This window comes from Peromyscus maniculatus, chromosome 18, assembly GCF_049852395.1.
Source record: "Peromyscus maniculatus bairdii isolate BWxNUB_F1_BW_parent chromosome 18, HU_Pman_BW_mat_3.1, whole genome shotgun sequence".
NCBI lineage: Eukaryota > Metazoa > Chordata > Mammalia > Rodentia > Cricetidae > Peromyscus > Peromyscus maniculatus.
This window is the reverse complement of record NC_134869.1, coordinates 51,513,881-51,528,815: the sequence shown is the minus strand read 5'-3', so window position 1 is coordinate 51,528,815 and position 14,935 is coordinate 51,513,881. Positions and strand designations below refer to the sequence as shown.

At 44.8% G+C, this 14,935-nt stretch overlaps 1 long non-coding RNA gene across 1 annotated transcript in view; it reads right to left on the bottom strand.

Annotated features, from left to right (window-relative positions):
* Positions 1 to 9,984: 9,984 nt before the first annotated feature.
* Positions 9,985 to 14,935, bottom strand: part of LOC143269336 (uncharacterized) — a 9,861-nt gene continuing 4,910 nt past the window's right edge. Inside the window, exon 3 of the long non-coding RNA XR_013045740.1 lies at positions 9,985 to 10,097. This is a non-coding gene — a long non-coding RNA (uncharacterized LOC143269336). The remainder of the gene's footprint in view (positions 10,098 to 14,935) is intronic.

Below are 14,935 nucleotides of genomic sequence, written 5' to 3'. Positions count from 1 at the left end.
GAATTTTTATGATGATTTTCCCATCTATGTCTCCTACATAAGAGTATTAACTTCATTCGTGATGTTTTTCCTTATCTCATATCTCCCAGATATGAGTACTAGCAACTCCATATTAAATCTTAACATAGCACCATACTTGGGATATAGTTGGTACTCAATAAACGTGTCTAGTGGGAAAAGAGTGTAGGCCTTGAGATATGTCGCTGGTTTTGATTTGCTGTCAGCTCAGCAGATTCATCATACTCAATATGCCACCTGTGGCTGCTACCCAAAGATGAGGAGTGGGTATTGAGAAGGCGTAGAAGAATAATGATTCTACTTCATGTTTCCACAAAAGGATGGGTACACGCTGAAAATTAAACAATGTGTGTTCCAAGAGTGGAAAAAAAAATAGTCTTTGACAGCCCTTATTTATAGCCTTCCATTGCCACGCACCGCCATGTTGTTTCATTTGATGTTTAGACTTGACTGTAATGAAGCAGTATCGTAAATTATTATTGATGCCCATATAGAGGCAGAGCTGTTTATGTGCCAACTTTGTGTGGTGTTTTCCCATTGGGAGCCCCTGAGTCTTTGTTGTTAGCTTTCACTGATAAAATGGAGATGGGAGAGGGGGCGGGTGCTCCTAAGCTGCCAGCTTGGCTTCTGGCTCCCACTGAACCTCAGAGCATAATTCCCTCCCTAGTGGGTTATCAGAATCAAACACCCTGGGCTAATCAGAATTTCAAAGGATGCAGATATCCAGTTTAATTTAAGAGGATTATTCTGAAATGGGTCTGACTAGGACATGTGGACTTCTGGGCCTCTAACTGTTTACTCAGGGGGCATCAGACACAGCTGGACTTTTGAACTTTTTCCAAGAAAGAGAAGAAAATGTAATACTGTGGAGAGTGGAAAGTACCATGCTAGAAGGCCGAGTCCCTGCTCCCGGGCAGGAACCTAGGCTCTCTAGAGCTGTGGACTTGATTTTCTTCTCTGTTGAAAGAGAAGAGATTTGACCACACAACCTCTTTAGGTCTCTTCCAGTTGTGAAATTCCCCAGGTATAATCCCAAAGGCTCCTTTTTGCTCTAAGATTGGGAAACAGAAAGATTGAGATTCATTCCAGCTGCAGGCTGCAGGAACACTAAGGAGCCCAGCATCTGTTCCCTGGCCTCAGCTTGGCTGAAAGGTGGCAGAAGCTGTGTTCAAAGGAAAGGCTGCATTTCCTGCCCATTAAGCTTAACCTTTCTTCTGGAAGGTCTGAGGTACAGTGTTTACCTCCTGCCCAGTTGTCCTGGCTGATTCTAGGTCCACACAAGTTAAAGTCATTTTGGAAGAGGGAGCCTCAGTTGAGAAAATGGCCCCACTAGATTGGCCTGGAGGAGAGGATCTAGTTCACTCTGGGCAGTGCCCCCACCCCTGGGTAGATGCTCCTGGGTTCTATAAGAAAGCAGGCTGAGCAAGACATGGAGAGCAAGCTAGTAAGCAGCACCAATCCACAGCCTCAACATCAGCTCCTGCTTCTGGGTCCCTGTCCTAATCCCCTTCCGTAAGAGACTGTGATGTGAGGCTGTATGCTGAAATAAACCCTTTCCTCCTCAAGGTGCTTTTGGTCACAGTGTTTTATCACAGCAACCGAAACCCTGACTAAGTAAGACACTAGGATTGTAGAGATGTGCTTCTTCAGGAAATCTCATGACACGGATAGTTACTCTTCATCCTCCAGAGGTAAGTGCAAACACTAAGGTTGTTACTTTTAAGAGCATGTCTTTAAGAAAAAGGTTCTAGGAACAAATATGTTTTTTAAATGTGATGCAGCTGACTTTCTATGTCCATGGGCCCTACATCCAAAGATTCAACCAAGAATAGAAATGTAAAACATACTGTGTCTGCACTGGACATGTGCTGAACACGTCCTTGCATTGTTTCTAAAACACTATAACAAGTCTTTGCACAGTACGTACATTGGGGAAGGTGTTATGTCATCCAGACATGACTTAGTATGCAAAAGGATGTGCGTAGGTTATGTGCAAATACTACACAATTTCATCTTTTGGGCCTGAGCATTGACAGGACAATTGGGTGTCCCAGCAGGAATGGGACAACTGTTCCCACTCACTTTGCAGGACACATTAAAGTTTGAGAAGTCCCACTAAGGAAGACCTACCTACTCAACTATGCTTGACCAAGCATTTCTCAACATTTATTCCCTGAAGTCTAAACCATTTGCTAACATTCAACTAGGATTCCACCAAAGATACTGGGAAATGCTGCTGTCCCCAGGCAGCGTGCAAGTGGTTCCTGAAACAGGAAAATTCTCTAGCCTCACCCCACGTTTGCTAAGTCAGAACCCGTGTTGATGATGGAGTCCAGAGATACTAGCAAGACCAAGAACTCTGGGCAGTAAGTAGTGTACAGAACTGGTAGCTAAGCCCTCTCAAAAATATGTTGCTGAAGTAAAGATACATGGACAAAAGGGTTTACTTTGTGACTTACTATGTCACACTACAGCTTCCATGATGAGATCCCCCCCCCTTTTTTTTCTTTTTCTTTTTTCTCTTAAATTTTATGGGGTGGGTGGCTACAAGGGCAGAGAGCAGATACACAGGGATGGGAAATGAATGGGATCGAGATGCATGATGTGGAAGACACAAAGAATAAACCAAAAGAAAGTTTAAAAAAAATACTAAAATTCCAGAATTTTGTGAGTCACTTGATGTCGTACTGACAGGCTGAAATTCGCTTTGGCAGAAGCATCTACATCCTAAAAAGTGGTCAATGCTGCACTCCTGTGGTTTTTTTTTTTTTTTCTCCCAAGTATTTAGCCATTGGACAGTTATCTTTAAACTTGTCTCTGGGTGCTCCTTGTTCATGGCATTGAGAGCCACTTATAATCCCAACTGTGTGATATCATCTACAGGTATCTACTGTGTCAAAACTGCACTCACGGGGGCTGGAGGGATGACTCGGTGCTTTGGAGCATATGCTGCTTTTGCAGAGATCCCTGTTTCATTACATATCACCCACCTTGTGACTCACAACCATCTGTAACGTGTATTTACATACATGAAGGCAATACACTCATCTGCACAAAATTAAAATTAAAATAAATACACATTTTTAAAAACTATATTAACATCTTTTATTTTTCTTTTTTTGACAAAGGTCTTGATATGGAGGCCTGGCTGTCCTGGAACTCACTATGTAGACCAGGATGGCCTTGAACTCACAGAGATAGACCTGCCTCTGCTTCCTGGGTGCTGGGATCAAAGGTGTGTGCCACTATATCCAGCTACATTTACATTTTTTTTTCACTTAAAGATTTCTGTATTTTTTTTTAACTTTTAAACAGTTTTATTGAGGTAGAATGACAAAAAAATGAGAATATCTTTAAAACAAATAAGTTGGCAAATTTTGATACATAGATACATTTGTGAGACATCATCTTAGCCAATAATAGTAGACATTGTTGTCACTTGCCAAAGTAACCTTGTGTCCTTCTCTAGTCCTTCCTCACCCCACTCCATCTTCTGCTGACCCCCACACTCCACTATTGAATTTTGAGGGACTTCTGGATAGAAGTCTTTTTTTTTTAATGCCAAATGCTGTTTATTGAAGGAGGGAAGAGGTCTTAAATACAGGCTTACAGCACAATGGGAGGACCCCGGAGGGCAGAAGTTCACTACAGATGTTTTACAATCTTGCATCTAAGCTGTTAATGCCCATTATGCAGGATACTCAGACATGGAACTTCCCTTAAGCATTCAGGAGGGTGGAACCCAGCAGGGAATTAGAATAGGGAGGATGTCAAGGTCAAGGTCAGCAAGCAAGGCAACAGTTACCCAAATTTAACTCACTAGTTCTGCTGTATTTTAAAGATCGTCTAAGAAAAAGATATATAGGGAAAGTCTTACATTTTCCATTAATATTAAATCAGAAGTATCCAGGAATAGATGTGATTGTACTAGCAGAATATCATTATGAAGAATTATTTGCTTTCATAAAATTTAGTAGTTTGTTCTTTACATTATACTTTTACTTGTAGTTAAATTTTGTTATAAAATTAGCATTTTGTTTTCTAATAGTTGAAATTATATGTATGTAAAGTATACAACTTGATGATTAGATATGCATATTGTGAAAAAGTCACCAAAATTATCTAATTACTACATCCAGTATCTTCCCACAATTGCCATTGTATGTGTATGTATAGGACGAATGTTTCTTGGGTCACACCTGGCCTCCACAGACCTGCAGCTGTGATACCTCAGTAAAACCCCCCACTCTATCCCCTACAGACAAAGAGAAGCTTAAACCAGGATTCCTAAGTGTAGATAAGAACTTAGACCCCTTTCCCCCAGGTGGCTGTATCTGCTACAGGGACTTTGGAAAACACAGTCAGGATATTCGACCAAAAGACTAAAAAGGGAGGCGGGTTAAAATAAATTATATCATCTGTGCCTTTAAGAACTAGCCTCACAAAGAAAGGGGAGTGCTCCTTCCAACCTCCCTGCTGTGAGTGAGAGATTTGGAAGAGCCTCCCTGGAGGCTTGTAAACTTAGAAAACACCTTACTTTTGCATTCTGTACCTAAAGTCTCCAGTAGCAGCTTTGGGGACATGATCTAGGCACAAGACCCTCACTCTATTGTCTCAAAAAGGGGCCTTAGACAAAGATATCTCAATATAGATAGTCCCAGGCCAGTTTCAAGTCCCCAGAAATGATGGCACCAGCCCCAGGAACAAAAGAACAGAGTCAGGATGTCTGATGGTAACCAATTAACCACGAGATGGCCCTCTCTGGAGATAACATGACCAGACCCGGAGAGGAGTTGTAAAACTCTTGACAGGGCAAACAGATAAGCTAGAATAAGGTAAAGTCCAGGCCCGGGAAAAACTGGACCAATCAAGGATGGACCCGTACTAACCCCCTCCCCTCTAAGAAATTTTATGGGTTTTGCCTATAAAAACTAACTTCCAGGAGCCAGGTGGTGGTGGCACACGCCTTTGATCCCAGCACTCGGGAGGCAGAGGCAGGCCTGGTCTCCAAAGCGAGTTCCAGGAAAGGCGCAAAGCTACACAGAGAAACCCTGTCTCGAAAACCAAAAAATAAAAAATAAAAAAAAAACTAACTTCCCCAAGAAAGAGTAACTCGGGGGCTGGAGAGATGGCTCAGAGGTTAAGAGCACTGACTGTTCTTCCAGAGATCCTGAGTTCAATTCCCAGCACCTACATGGTGGCTCACAACCATCTGTAATGAGATCTGGCACCCTCTTCTGTGTACATAATGAATAAATAAATATTTAAAAAAAAAAAAAAGAAAAGAAAGAAAGAGTAACTCTTCTCTGCCTCACTTGAGAGGGCTTGAGTTGAGTTCCCTGTCATGACTTGTAACAGATAAACCTTGCTTTTGCATTCTGGTATGCTCATCTTTGGTGGTCTCTCTGGGGGTTACGATCTGGGCACAACACAGCCACTTATAAAATAATCATTCAGAGCCTTAATATTATTTATAACTGCTCGGCTATTAGTTCAGACTATTACTGGCTAGCTCTTATGCTTAGATTAACCCATAACTCTCATCTATGTTTAGCCAAGTGGCTTGGTACCTTTTCTCAGTTCTGTCTTGTCAACTTGCTTCCTCTGTGTCTGGCTGGTGACTCCTGACTCAGCCTTCCTCTTTTCTGAATTCTCCTTGTCTGCTTAACTGTGTTCACAATGTCGTGTGTCTGGTCTGCAGAGCTTGCATCTTGCATAATTGAAACTTGTGCTATTGACCCACATCTCCCACTTCCACTGTTCTGTCGGTTTTCGAGGGTGAGTGAGATCATGTAATGTTGGTGTTTCTGCATCAGGCTTATTTCACTTAATGCAGTGGTTCTCAACCATCCTAATGCTGTGACCCTTTCATACAGTTCCTCATGTTGTGGTGACCCTCAACCACAAAATTATCTTCATTGTTGCTTCATAAGTATAATTTTGCTACTGTTATGAATACTGATGTAAATATCTGTGTTTTCCCATGGTCTTAGGTGACCCCTGTGAAAGGGTCATTTGACCCCCCTAGTGGTCATGATCCACAGGTTGAGAATGTATTATTAACACAGTGCCCTATGAGCTCATCCAGGTCTCCTTAAAGGTAGGCTTTTTTCTTTGTAAGACTGAAAGGCATTCTGTTGGTTTTGTCTAGACATTCTCAGCTTTTTATTTATATTGTAAACTGAGATAGGTTAAGGCCTAGCTAGCAGGCACGGCTTTATTAGGGTTTGTTCTTTTGTTATCTGGAAAAAAAAAATCTGGAGATACAAAAATGTCCTTAGGCTGTTGGTGGCTGGGGGTAGCCAGCTCCCATCTTTTGAAGGGTTCTTATGAGAGAGGGATAAGAAACTGTTGTGCCCAGATCATGACCCCCAGAGAGACCACCAAAGACGAGCATGCCAGAATGCAAAAGCAAGGTTTAATTCTGGATATCCAAAAGCAATACAAGCCTAGGCAGGGACTTCGTCCAATACATCCAACGCAGTGGAGGCTGGAGGAAGCGCCCACCTGTCTGCAAGCTCAGTTTTTAAAGGGAAAAGTCACAAGGTTACATCATTTAGGGGTGCTAGTACAGGTACAATTCTGATTGGCTCGCTTCTAGGGACTTCTAGAAATTACTTCTAAGGGAGTGGTTGCCCGCCACCATTTCTCATTGGCTGCCCTCAGGTGGGGGCATTTCTGTGGTCAGTTACCCTGGAAACCAGGGAGAGGACATTCCATAGTCTGGCAGGCATTACCTCGTGACTATCTTGTGACTCTGTACTTTTACACTTCCTGGTTTCTGGAATCTGAACTGACTGGTTTCAGTAACTAATGGCCTATTCCCTAAAGGAGAAATCTTAGGCCTTAATTTTAGGGTGAAAGCATTTTGGTCTTATTTCTAAGATGGCTCATTTTGGTCTCACATTTCCCCCTTCTCATGTGCCTAATGAAACCCAATCATGGGTTTTGGACAGTTAGCTCCTAAGTATCCCTCTCTAATAATGGCCATGTATAGTTAGCCATCTTGTCTCTATGCCAGGGAGTTTCATTTTGACCCAGCATTTCAGCCTTTTCTGAACAGGGAACATGGGTGACGTATTCTCTTCTGGAACTGCTTCGAGCTGGCATTGGGGCGCCGCTGTCAGGGGGCCCCAAAAGGCTGAAAAGCTAGTCAAAGACTGGGCAAAGGGGCATTTGTCAGAAGCATGTAGCTGCCTGACTCCATAGGGACAGGGAAGAACCATATTAGCTGGGCTGGTCCATGTCAGCTTTTAGCAAGTCCGGAGCTCACAGTTGTCTGGAGCAGTGGAGTCAGCAACTGAAACTTGGAGGTGACTGCCAGCCAAGTAGAAATCTGTTGAGACAAATTTAAGCTAGGAACAGAAGTTAAAATTTATTAACTTATTTGGAACCCTTAGGTCCATACCCTTAGTAATGGGAAAAGCAGTAGTCCCAAGACCAGGAGAGAGGCAGGTGGATCTCTGTGAGTTCAAGGCCAGCCTGGTCTACATAGTGAGTTCCAGGAAAGGTGCAAAGCTACACAGAGAAACCCTGTCTTGAAAAAACAAAAAACAAACAAACAAAAAAAGCTGCTACATTGGAATAAACACTGGTATGAACATTTCCTGGGAAGACAAAAAAAAAAAAAAAAAAAAAGGCGTCTATTCACCCCCAAATTGGGCACCAAAGACAGATCAAGGAAACAATCCCACTCTAACCTAGCTCGTTTGAAATGAGTTTACCTGAAGTTGTTTGTAGGACTGTGGGTGAGGGGTTACTCAGAGCAGCTTAGTGACTTGCAGTTTGCTACACCAGTGAAGAAAAAAAATATCTCTCCCCAGCAACCAGTAACTGAGTAACTGCCTATAAAAACTTGGGGAGGGGGTGTGGCCTTGGGAGCTCCGCCCCCTCCCAGTCTTGCACTGCCTTTTCCGGTAATCACAGCTGCTGGGAGTTTAGGAGAGCAAAAGCAAGCTCATGCCCTGAGCATAGTGTTACAGTGTTCCACAAAGGAACTGAAAGAAAAAGAAAAAAAAAAAATCCTAAATGACAGACAGTTAAGTCTTTTTTTTTTTTTTTTGGTTTTTCGAGACAGGGTTTCTCTATGTAGCTTTGCGCCTTTCCTGGAACTCGCTTTGGAGACCAGGCTGGCCTCGAACTCACAGAGATCCACCTGGCTCTGCCTCCCAAGTGCTGGGATTAAAGGTGTGCGCCACCACCGCCCGGCCAGTTAAATCATTATGGGACAATATCTGTGAGCGCTGAGATCCTTATCACGCTGTTTCAATATCGATAAACGGCGAGTATCCATTTGCCCAGCCATGTAAATTTATAAGACGCTGGCTTTTAAGTCTGAGCAGAGGGAACCACAGTCTAGCCCGGATGAATATGGAACACCCCATGTCCACAGGCTTTCCAAAGGAAACAGTAAGACGGAACGTGCGTGCGGTGGTAGATGCTGGGTCAGATTCAAGGTGCATACAGGTGGATGTTGGGAAGGAGTTTCCCAAGGACTGTCGCTAGGCTACAATTGCATCCCCATTCCTACCTTCACACCTCTGCTTGAGCCTGACGGGAATCTGTGAGTAGGTGGTCTGTACTTGCACAGTAAGCTTCAAGGCTGCAGGAATGCTGTCTTTTCACGGCAGTGGGCCACGGAAAAAAGCCAGCCTTGGGTCACCCTCGGCGCTGTCTGGATAGTTAGAAGGAACCTAGTAAGAAGTTAGAGATGGGGCTGGAGCGGAAGCTCAGCTGGTAGAGTGCTTGCCTAGAGTATGCCAGACTCCAGGCTCTCTCTCTCTACTATTGTTTATAAACCAGGCATGGTCAGGAGATGGAGATGAGTCAGAAGTCCTAGGTCACTCTTAGCTCCACAGCAAGTTCAAATCCAGCCTGGGCGAAAGCAGACTAGGAGAAAGAGGAGAAGGGAAGGGGAAGGAGGAGGAGGGGGAAAGGGAGAGGGAGGAGGAGGAAGTGGGGAGCTGAATGCCTGCTGCTTCCTGAAAGAATTGAAAAATGATTACCCAAACTCCAAAGGAGGGATTGGTATCTTTTTTTTTTTTTTTCTATAAAGGACCAAACTGTAAACATTTGAGTCTCAGTAGGCTACGTGGTCTATATAACAATTCAACTCCAACTTTGGGGCTTGAAAGCGGTCATGACACTCTGTAAACAAACAATGAACGTGTCTATATTCCAGTAAAACTATTTACAGAAGCGGGTGATAGGCTGGTTGTGGTCCATGGGTGGTTGTTGTGGAATATTATTTTAACTAGGTAAAGATGTGTTGTATTTGTTTATGCTGCATTTGTTTAATTATGTAAAGATGTGTTGCTGTTTCACCTTGCCTGCCTAAGGCACCTGATTGGTCTAATAAAACGCTGAACGGCCAATAGCTAGGCAGGACAGGGATAGGCGGGGCTGGCGGGCAGAGAGAATAAGTAGGAGGAGAAATCTAAGCTTGAGAGAGGAAGGAGAAGAGAATGAGGAGAAAGAGGGGACAGGCTTGGGGCCAGAAGCCAGGCAGCTGCCAGCCAGATGTGGAGACAGCAAGCTATACAGAAAGATAGGTAAAAATCCCCAAGACGAAACACAGATAAAGAGAAACAAATTAAAATAAGAGCTAAAACAAAGCCAAGCATTCATAACTGATAAGAAATCTCCATGTCATGATTTCAGAGCTGGTTGGTGGCCCAAAAGAAAAAGCCTGGTACAGGTTGTACTTTATTAAACTGTGCTCTGTCTGGATGCACCAGCCCAGAACGAAGCAGGAGACGCCGGCAAAGTCGAGCCCACAAAGGCTAAGTCCCCTTTCACTTCCCCCAGTGCCTGCAGAGTGCAGAGACAGCTTGAGCTGATGCTAACTCACCTAGCGCCTTCCTCCACTCCCTTCCCCTCACCCCCACCCCCAAACCCTGCCCTGCAAAGGTTAGAATCCCAACAAACTGGGATAGACCAAGATGGAAAGAAGCAGTGGTCATCCTACCTTTCCCCATAGCAAGCTTCCAATCAGAGGAGCCCAAGCTGGCAGAGAAGCAGATAGAAACTTCAATCCAGAAAGCCCGGACTAAATTCTTGGTTGAGATGGTGTTTCTTTTCTGAAATGAACACGGATAGATGTATTTATTCCCTCAGAATATGCAGAAAAGTCATCTTTGCCAGGAGAAGAAAATAGTTAATGTTTTTATTAAAACGCATTTGCTTTTTGGAAACCGTGGTTACATACCCAGACATAGAGCCAGGGATTTTTTTTCCCCCTGTATGTAATGGAAAAACAAATGATGCTATCATCCATCTCCATCCCTTTTGGCAAACTCTTGACATAAGCAGTTTGCCAAGAGGGCTGCTCAGTCGTGTCCACGTCACTGGCTCATCTGTCACAGCCAGTTTCTCCAACTGTCCCTAACAGGTACTTAATTATAGAGGATGACTGGGGTGCATCTGTCCTTCGGAAAAATATCGTGACTAACTGATGCCTACTGTCACTAATGGGCGCATGCCCAGGGAGATGAATTTAATTCTCCAGCAGGAAAAGAAGGCTTCCAAAGGTTATCAACATGGGGAAAAAGCAGAGCAGGATGTCACTGGCGAGCCTGTGTGTGACTTTGCTAGGATAGAGCCGATGCCTAATTATGAGTAGCACTGGCCAGCTCTGTCAGCTCTTGGGTCACTGCCTGCTGAAGTTCAATGGGACCCGCAATTTCTCTTACTCCAGTTAATAAGGCCATGGCGCATGTTGCAGGGATAAGTCAGGAGGGTTGAAGTGGACTTGCTTACTGACCCTCCATTTTAAGTAGGCATAGCCAGTGCTATGAAATGCTTTCATTGAAGAAACGCAAGATAATTTAGTTGGCTTTTAACTCTATTTTCAGAGCCATAATCTCTAAATCAACAGCATTGCCTTCTGTTGCTGTCAAGGATTCCACAGTGTGGACGTGACGTGGCTTGGCTACTTCAACCCCCACTTTCCAGCATGTGTTAGTTACTCCATGACTTCCTCATTTCCAACTTGCTTAAGAAGTAAATTATATTTAATCCAGGTCTGAATTGATCCCCAACAACTTCCCTTTTGAGCACAAGGAATTTTCTTCTCCACCCGATGGCTGCTCCTAAGAGGATGGACAATGTGACTATCACTACTCTGAACAGTTCCCAGTGAGGTTTCATTCATATCACATTTGCTTGAACAATCCAAACATTCCATTGCAGCCATTCCAAAAGGATTATGGAGAGAAAAAGCAAGAAGACCGTGACTGACTATGGAATTGATGGCGGACCTCACTATTTGTTTTTGAGAATTTCGCATCTATGTGCTATCAATTCTTCATCTAAAGCTAGTGGGGAGGTTAATGAGAATCTGCACGCCTCCTCTTCATCCTTGTGGATGTTCAGAACAAGACTTTCCCTAGTACAATGGAGACACGTGCAATCCAGCATTTAGTACTAAGGAGGCTGGGGCGGGGTGGGAGTCCAAGGCTTGTTTGTGTTATTTCTCAAAAGAAGACTCTCTTGATCGTGTTTTATCTTCAAAGACATGGGTTATATAGAAGATTATTAAAGTTTCATTTCCGGGTTTGAACTGAAAGTGCTCTTTTTACTTTTCTTTAAATGTTACGTGGGTGTTTAACCTGCATGTATGTCTTGTGTGCCCTGTGCGTGCCTGGTGCCCACAGAGGCCACAAGAGGGCGTTGACCTCCCTGGAACTGGAGTTACAGATGGTGGTGAGCTGCCATGTGGGTGCTTAGACTGTGACCCACTTCTCTGGAAGAGCAGCCAGGGCTCTTAACCGCCGAGCCATTGCTTCAGCCCCTGTGAGCACTATTTTTAAAAGATGTCGTGTTCACCCCCCTACCGCATTCATTCAACATTTCTCCTCTGGTTTTGAGTTAACAACTATGGTTAACTCAACCACTTCAAATGAAAAATGTGGACTAGGGTTCCACAGGAAAAAAGAGACTGGCTCAGCTCTTCGTTCCTATCTGCTGTATCCAGACCATCAGGTGAAAACATTATCAAAGGTGAAAAGAGGGAGCGAGAGGTGTAAACGGACCGACACCAAGTGGTCTAGGATTAGCCTGCCTGGCGAGGCGAATCGGGATGGACAGAGATGAAGAGAAAGCGCCATGCAGACGACTAGGAAGCCCATTTCGCACAGAGCAAAGTGTCTGGGGACAGGGCCTGTGGTTAAAAACAAGTGCTGAGCAGTGCAGAGAAGCTTAAGGTATCCGGAGCCTTCACAGTGAAGATGATTAAACAAGGTAAGCGATGGGGGTGCAGAGTGAATATTCACCAGAAAAGAACGAGGGCTGTGGACGGGATTATGAGTTTGACAGAAAGACAGACAGTGGAGGCTTGTGTTAACTGGCATACTGTCATTCTGATAATATCTGATAATCATAATCAGTAATCACCATAATCTAATAATCAAAAAATACTGATAAATCACCTTACACATGAGAAAGGTTTGTTTCCGCTCAGTGGTAAGTTGGCCACCTGTCTGGGGACCTCTCCCGAGGCAGTACATCTCGGTGAGAATGCGTAGCAAAAGAAGGGGCTCACCTCACAGAGGCTGGGTGCCAAAGAAATAGAAGGGGAGGGAGCATGGGGTGTCCTGATTTCCCCTGCAAGGGCACACCCTCAGGGATCTCACCCCTTCCTCTCCCCCTCCGTGGTTTTCCAACAGAATGCAAGAGGCTGAGGACCAAGCCTTGAATGCGTTAGGGGACATTTCAGATCCAAACTGGCATAGGAATTAACTCAGGAGTGCATCACAACCACAGCCGGGTCTGTACTTTAACCATTGTCTTCTCTGGAGAGAAAAGATAATCAGGAGATGAGAAAGGAAAGCCATACAGAACTTATCATGGCCTTCCCGGCAAGAGGTGGTGGTGCCTTAGATTAGGGTGGTCGTGTGGATGGAGGAACAGGAAGAAGTCCGCATAGACCTGGACAGTGAGAGGCAGAGATGAAGAGTAAGCCCCTTGGAAGGTAGAAATTGTTCACACTCACGAAGGGGCTGGTGTAGGAGTAGAGGAAATGGAAGATGTGACCAGTGCTTCCATCCTTGTCCTGAACGCCTTGATGGGGACGGTGGGGTCACTTACCTGACATATGGTCTACCGACCCCAACCAGAGTGGAAAGTGGACATAGAAAAGAAGTTGCTTCGAGTATGTTCGGTTTGAAATACTGTTTGGACATTCATGGGAAATATCAGGTAGCCAGACTGAATCCTATGCTGGAAAAAAAAGGGGTGTGTGTGTGTGTGTGTGTGTGTGTGTGTGTGTGTGTGTGTGTGTGTGTGTGTGTGTGGCGTTACAAATACACAAACGGTATTTGAGACAGTAAGAGTAAAGGGGGCCAGCAAGGAATATGGGGACAAGCAGGGAGGTGTAGAAAAAGTTTAAGCTCACAGCCTTCCATTGTTTATCATGAGAACAGGGCAGAGGACCAGCTGAGCCAGACTTCCAGAAGCAGCTGGAGAGACAGCAAAAAAAACCAAGCCAGAAGAGAAAGGGGACCGAGAATAGGCGCCCTTACCTATCGATGAAGGGATGCCCCAGGAGGAAAGGGGAGGTGTGGACTGTCACAGGTATTGGTGGTGACAGTTTCAGGACAAATCTCAGTAGAGAGGGAAGAGTCCAGAGTTAAATAAAATGGGCGTGACACCAGGAGCAATCACTTAAGATATTTCTCTGAAGCAAGAAACGGAGAGATCAAGAGAGAACTGGAGGGTAATTATTCTTCCCCAAAGTACTTACTGACCAAGTAGTAAAGACCACCAACGAGTAGAAAAGTAAATTCTATGCATTGCATGCTTCTGAAGGGTTCCCAAAATACAGGAGAGCCCAGGGAAGTTAGTAATGGGCCATGAGTCCATTATCTACTGATGCTCCGTAGCAAGCAGTCCTGACTCTCAGGCACAAAAAGGATTGATTGCTGTTTGGAAATCATTTGAGAGGTCCTGCTAATCACAGCCTGGCTCGAATACTCTGGTTGGGCATGTTCCAGGGCCTGTGCTTTGGACCCTCCTCCATGTCAGGACCTCCTTGTGGGTGTGGACCCTGCACATCCCTGTGATGGGTGCAGTCCACAAAACTAGGGAAAGACCATCTCCCATGGAAAAGGATGAGGCTGGAAAATAAAGAACAGGCGAGCCCTGAAGAGTTTTAACAAAACCTCTAAGCCCGAATCCCAGTGTACCCAAGGCCTGCTGTCCTGGACTTCTCAATGACAGACGGTGAAAGGTTCCTGTGATGTTTGCTCTTCCTGCACAAGAGGGCTGGATTGGGAGTCACATAGGAGACAGACACTTCAGAGGCTGTGCCCAGAGAGGCTTAGCTGACCCTGAACGTGAGTGGCACCATGCCATGTACTACATACACTGTTTTGTCCTTGACGGAATAAAAGGGTGGGATAAAGCACACGGAATACCAGCATTCAGCCCTTTCTACTTCCTGGTTGTGGTAGTTTGAATGTGTTTGGCTCCTAGGGAGTGGCACTATTAGGAGGTGTGGCCTTGTTGGGGGAAGTGTGGTCCTGCTGGAGGAGGCTGGATGGCATGTCTTTAATCCAGACCTTGAGGCTGGGGGTGGGGAGGAAGGCACACCTTTCATCTGGGCCACGCCTTCTGTCGGAAGTGTGTCACTGCGGGGGTGGGCTTTGACGTTTCATATACTCAGGATATCGCCCAGTGTGTCAGTTGATCTCCTGTTGCCTGTGAGATGTAGCACCCTGAGTTCCAGCACCATGTCTGCCTGCACGCCGCCATGCTCCCCGCCATGACCATAATTGACTGATCCTCTGAAACTGTAAGTGAGCTCCTTCAATTAAATGTTTTCTTCATAAGCGTTATCGTGGTCATGGTGTCTCTTCACAGCATTGAAAAGCCAAACTAAGACACTGGTCATAGATGGAGGGGAAGAAGCTGCCTTACA